Here is a 6,885-nt window from a genome sequence, read left to right as displayed (position 1 = left end):
GCGACATGTCGACAAGGAGTGCAATGTGTAGAATGTCGTCTAGAAATGTGCAGCCAAGATGAAAAGGCGACATATAACGATATCAGAATAAGATCACACCAAAAATGTTCCGTTACAATCTAGGCACAGTAATGAGTCAACCGACGTTCAGCCGCGATTCACTTTGCGTTGAGGTGAAACATGGCCAACAAAATATAAAAAACGCGTTTTTTTTTTTTTTTTCTGTACATTATTTGTTTTGCGCCGTTGATAGAAGCACAGTTGGGCGGCGTCACAAAGTCACTCGCTAGCGTTTTTCAAATTCGTTCATCGGCACTCATGGTCTACCCGGGAGGAGAAAAGTACGAGCTCAGAGCCGAGCCGCCGAGCGTCGATTGCGACTTTCCTAAAGAGAAGCTCCGGTAACACTTCGGCGACTCGTCAGCTTCAAACAACGCCTCTTCGAACCAGCTTCGAACGAGCCTGACGCGCCCGCGAATCCAATGCGCCGAACGGTCGCGGCAGAAAGCACGCCGGAAGGAAGTGGGCTGGAGGCTGAGTATCCGAAAGAGACGCGGCGCTGGTTTCTACGTCTATTTCACACATGCGATAACAAACTGGCAAAGCTAGCCGAGTGTGAACAGTGACTGACGTTACATTGAAGCACACGCAGTCGAAATGACGCCTGCAACAGAGCACAGCTAGAGGTTTTCAACAGGGGACACATGCGTTCAAAAAGGCCGCGATTTAAAAACTTCACGTCTCCTTTCTGTCCTTCGGTGTTTACTTTGATCCGCGTACACCAAAGCACTCAATGCTGCAAGTAATAAAGTCGTGTATACGTACCTTTCGAAGCAATTGAAAGTGTGTAGGTTTCGCTCGATGCCCACGAGCAAAGAGTGCGACGAACGCCAATCCCGCCGGCAGCGCGACGGCGCCGACGCCCGCCCACTGCGCACTGCGGATGCTCAGCTTCTCGGCTCTCAGCTCTCTCGGCCGCTCCTCGGCTGGCTCGGCAGCACGCCGACTCGCGGGCATCGCGGGCTCGCCGGGCTCGCTCCCTTCGAAGTTCGAACAGTTCGAACAGCTCGAAGTTCAAACTGCTTCCAAAACGCGAGCTTGCGCGCGCGCGCGCGGGTTGGCGATGGAAACTATCTTCTCGAAAAACGAGGCTGTAACGTATCGTTTGATGGCGCAAATGCACGTATTTTTCACGTCGTTTTTTGTACAGTGTGTGAATCTCGCGAAACAGGCGACGAAAAGTGGTGGGTGAAATGTGCTCGCATGTCGTCGTGGATTTTGTGTACCACGTAGGATTACCCAGAAAGGTGGGTCAATATCGATAAATGTGCGCGTAAGAAGCAACTACATGCACGTGACCTGTCAAACCTATTTACCCTCATTATTTTATCGTGCGAACCGACATTGCCACGTATCGTGTTCGATTTCGGTCCCAACACCGGTAACTTCGAACATATCGTGTTTGATGTTGTGTTTCTCGCCGTCGGTAACTTCGTATTGATATCGTATTCGGTCTGGTGGTTGTGTCTCAACACCGATGGTTTCTTGTTGTATTGCGATGTTGTTGCAACATCGAATTGTATCCCGGTACGTTGGGTTTATCGTTTGGCGATCAACTTCTGTTGCATTACAACTGCAATAAACATTTGTTGGAAAACAATCACTCCAATGAGCACGTCGTTATTTGGCTTTGTCATTAAAAGGTAGGTCGCGGCGGGTGTTCCGGCTATAGTTATTCTGAATGGTTTGGTGGTTGTCTAGTCTCAAACGCGCGAGGCTGTGTGTACTGTGTGCCGTACTAACAGCTGTACATACTTGCACTGTCGATCAATGTTAATGTGTTCGCAACGCAGAACGTTTATACTATGTGTGTATCCACACAAAATATATTTCTCGCGTATTGCCGTGTGGATATGCCAACGTAATTCATGTTGGTAACTTGGAATCCGCGTTCTGAGATTTATGCGCGCGATATCATATTGTATTTTCCTTTGGTCCCATGATCGACGACCGATATTTGTATATCGTGTGGCCGTACAGTATGTCCATGTCGGTCACCAATATGCACGCGATGTCGTATTCTATTCCAATAACCGTGTATTATATCGGGGTATTGTGCTCCGATATCGTGTTGTATACCAATAACCTCAAGTTATATCGGGATATTGTGCTCCAATGTCCTGTTGTATACCAATAACCACATACTATATCGGGATATTGTGCTCCGATATGAATTCCCATCGTGCTTATTGGGTTAATCGGATAACAATACTTTTTATTGGTTTCCATCATGTTCATTGGAATACAATATTTCCAATAAGCCGACTTCATATTGGCCTTTTTCAATAGGGCTGCGCCGATAACTGCACTCTAAGAAAAAATGGAGGAAAAAAGTAGCAACGGCGCGTCTTCCTCCCTTCTACTGACGCGCCCCCAAGCGGACACGAGAAAAGGGGAGAAACGAAACGTTTTTCTCCTTCTCCAGGCAGACGGGAGAAAGCTTTCGCCCTCCCGACTCATCTTCTTTTGGTTTCGTTTTTTGAGCAGGTCGCGCACGTTGTTTAATAAATAGCTGTTGAGTTGATTGAGCTTCAGCGGCAGCGAAGGCCGCCTGTAATTCCGTCTTCTAGTCTAAACATGCAGAACATTTCAGTTGCATCGACCTTTTTATCACTAATTTTATCAAACGAGCAAACGAAGCCGCTAGAAACAGCGAAGTTTCGGAGCAGTGCCAGCCGCGCCACGTACACTGGGGGATGGCCGTCTCCGGATTGCGGGACTCGCGCGGCACGGAACTACAGTAGCGAAACCACGCGGAACTGTGTCGACGTTTTCGACGTTATGGAAACTGCAGGAACTGCGTACAAGACAGCCAGGTTTTGATGCCGGCTGCCTGGGTGCCTTCCTTGCTGAGTTTGGTTCTGTTTTCCGATGCCGAGTGCAACCGGCGTTCAACGTGGTTCTGCGTTTCTACGTGTCAGCAACATAGCTGCAACATCGTGATGGCAGTGTTGTGGGTTGTGAACAGAAGACTGGAATTATCGCCGATATGACCGTGTGTTCGCGTATCAGTGGTGTAACAAGAAGATGAGGTGGCGTAAACTGTCGGGCATTGATGCCGCTGGTAGGGCCTTGATCGGAGCGGGCGGGGTGTTGCAGGTTGACATTCCGCTTTATATTAAAAAGTTTAATACCATTTGAGGGATTACGTGTAATCGATCAACGTACGGGCAGTCATGTTGGAACGCTGGTCTGAACAGTATAAGCTCCTATCGTACAGTGGCCAATGTGGCTGTCGGAATTGTCTCGTCCCCGAGAGCGATTGCGCTCTGGGGCAAGGACAACAGTACAAAATCGTGACGGAAAGTACGTATATTTACAGTGTGCAGTTTTAGCATTAAAAAACAATAGTAGATAAAATCCAGAAAAAAAGGCTACCCTTTATTTTTCTGTTTAAATATACTACGGTTCCTGGAGAAACTGCCCTCCAAGTGGCGCTCTGGGATGAGCGCTAGAAGTTTTCAGGCTCGCTACGGCGTAGCTGCGTGGCTCTGCTTTTCTTTGTGTTTTATTTCTGAGGCGCGTCCTCGTCGACCTTGAGCTACCATGACGCTACCGTGCCGAAGCATTTGATATGACCCGTCACTGCCAATGCGAATTTATTGCTCGTTTCGCTACTACAGACAACGCCCATCCAATGGGAATTGCCGTTTTTTTAACTCTCTCATGGAGTTTCTTAAACGTTTTTACGTTATTAACTGTCTCATGGAGCGAAGCCGTTGCGGGCTTCGCTCCATGAGAGAGTTAATGCATTCGCATTAAAATCAAAGCTATAGCCTGCAATGCTAACTAAACATCGCAAAATCTTGTACGCTTACCACTCAGTTCTTTTACTCCAGTTCTCGACAACAAAAATAATTGGTGAATGAAGAAAACGTATTCTTTTATTGCGGAGATGTTTTTAGCTAGAAAGTTAGCAAACGGATTCGAGTTTCCGATATCATAAAGATTAGATTCTTAACACAGCTCTTCCACAAGCAAGCATGCGGTGCTTAGATCGCGTCACTTCGTCGCCCCAGTGTCGCCTCTCGGCCTCTTCGTCGCCTGTTCATACATTGCTGTTCTGTTTGAAAAGTTGGGACAAAAATGTCAAAGTTGGAGTTTCCAGGGGTGAACGGCTTCAGGCGACTGACGGGAGCAGCGTGGCAATCGTGGCCCCTTCGGTCATTCGTAGGTTGTTCAGGGCGCTCTAGGTATGGTCGAAAGGTGAAGTCTGGCGAGCAACCCGGTGGGGTCTTTGCTATTTTGTGAAAGGCAATTGAAACGGCCAGTTTGGCCGGTGAATAATTGTATGAGCACGAGCTTATAGATATATTATTGGCTGTTGGGGTGCTGCTCATCATAAGTCCTTCTTAAGGCTTTTTACTCAACAGTGCTTGCTTTTTGGCAAATTGGCGGCAAGCCACTGTGAGGGGAGTACCTGATTAAACTGTAGAGCATCAGTCGTAATGCGAGGAATAAGTACTGGCTATATGTGGAGGGATTGTTAGAGTTCTACCACTCTCTCGGGTTATTTTATGTTTATTATCTATATTCGAACTTTCCAAAATGCCAGTGAAGCATTCGTCTATGTTTATTGCAAAATGTCTTCAAACTTCATCAGAAACGTATTTACTTATTAATATATTATTAATGATCTATAAATAATCGTATCACAGACGTGTAAAAGAAAAATGAAGCTGAGTGTGCTGTAATTAACACTGCGAACTTTTGGATGATTTGTTTTGAGTCTTGCTGTAACAAAGGTTTTATTTTGCTGGCATTCTTTTGGGTCCAAAAGAAATTACAAAACGATTACGGCGTCAGTCTAGAAACTTAAATTTTCGCCCTGTTGGCGCGAAGATGGCCTGGAACAAAAAGAAGCATACTTTACGACCTAATTTTTATGACCTTAACACATTTAAAAAAGCTGTCCTCTTTCCTATTACTGTAGCGAATGCAGCTTTAAGTTAACACATTTATCTCCGAATGAAAACAAGAAGCGCGTAAGTGATACCTGACTCTCTAAAGGCGTTCGCCAAATCTCTTCGACGCAACATTTTATTGTTCGCCGTTTTTGTCCTTAAGCCTGTGCGTAATTTAATAAAAATATAGAAATTTAGCACTCCGTACGCTATTTTAATTGTTAAGACGGGTGCTTGGGCCATTACAGAAACACGCTATCGAACAATGATATCAGCCCAGGTCACACAAAAGATGACGATGATCGAAAACAGCGTCGTCGCTTTTGTTTCGTGGTCCTCTTTTGTGTGAGCTGCTCTTAACGTTTCAAAGCGTAATTTTGGTATGTTCTTTTTTTATCATCGGGTGGATCACATTGAGCGATTTTTTCGGAGTAATTCTGTGGAAAAACTGCAAAAATCTTAAATGTCGGACTGTTCACCCGTTCTCGGAAATAAAGCTAATAGCAACGTGTGCGACCAAAAGAGCCGCTGTGGTGGAATTTCGCGATTGGCCAAACTGTAAAGCCTTTTGCATACTGAAAATGCCTGCCCCATTCGGGTTCACGGCGAGGCTTAAATAGGACCATGTTTATATGCGTACAGAGAGAACCGCTAGACATGATGTCAGCCAGTACTGCTGCCCAACTAAACTGGGCTCCGCCTTAGATGCTGGCTTTTATAAGCAGGCGGGGTTGAAGACTGCGCTGGAGTCGAGCACATCAATAGGTCCCAATGCGCCACGTGACTATAACCGATATTGCAGGCGCGAGGACAAAGGTGCGGCTTGCAGACAGACGTCGCGGAGGTATGGGCCTCTATCGACTGAAACAGGACCGAGTTTATTCGCGTTCACAGGGAATTGCTAGACATGTGGTCAGCCTGTACTGTTGCCTTTTCGGAACTGTCCTCCTGCTTGCAAGGTGACTTCCGTTAACACTCGCAGGCAAAAAAAAAAAATTGAAACTGCGCCATACGGCGCCACTTACGCAAGGCCTACATCTACGCAAGAGCACAAAAAGAGTGGACGAACAGAGCGAGAGAGCGTGGCGGGAACCGCGCCGCGGCCTTATGGTACGTTTACACCTGAGAAGAAATCTGCTGCCGTGGAAGCGGATCCGCTCCCGGCGGCGCCGGCGACGAGCGGGTTGCGTTTACATCTGCCGCAGCCGGCGGCGCCGGCTGCGGCAGCTGTTCTCGTACCATCCCGTCAAGTATGACGAGGAGGCGCGAGAGTTCCCACCTTGACTGTCTCTCCCGGGCGTTTGTTGCTCCCAGAAAAAGGCGTGCTCATGACGTAGGCTTCGTCGCGCTGCGCAAGAATGACACTTCCGGTCAGCGAAACGCATCGTTCGGCGGCAGAAATAGATCCCGGACCTACACGCCTCGCCGCCGCGTTTCCCGCCAGCGTTTCGCCCCGGCGGCAAAAGCTGGGCGGCTTCGCTGGCGGGACCGCAAGTGTAAATGTACCATTAGTCCAGTCCAGTCCAGGCCAAGACCGGCGAAATCAAAAAAAGCTGCGTACACCAGGTTGATAAATGCTAGCGCACTTGAACAAATACACTCGGATCTATTAGCCGGGGAACCCAAATCGATGTGCTATAAAGGCTACTGGGAAAACCATCGAGTCAATCCGAATGTGGAAGCAAAATGCAGCGTCTAAAGCAGCGTTCTACGAGCCGCGTGCTTCCATGGAGGGTGTGGATCTACCGGCGCGCTATACCGTACGTTTTCATTTCTCGCTGTCGCGGCATCAATAGCGCGTAAGGCCGGAAGTATTTTCAGAAAACGAGCGGCAGTAGCGGCTGGCAGCACCAACCATCGCAGCGAAACAAGCATTGCGTCTGGAGCACTGGAGCACGCAAAAAACAGCAAACAATTTACT

This window comes from Ixodes scapularis, unplaced genomic scaffold, assembly GCF_016920785.2.
Source record: "Ixodes scapularis isolate PalLabHiFi unplaced genomic scaffold, ASM1692078v2 PGA_scaffold6__148_contigs__length_123643588, whole genome shotgun sequence".
In the NCBI taxonomy this organism is placed as follows: domain Eukaryota; kingdom Metazoa; phylum Arthropoda; class Arachnida; order Ixodida; family Ixodidae; genus Ixodes; species Ixodes scapularis.
Note: the sequence above shows the minus strand (reverse complement) of the source record.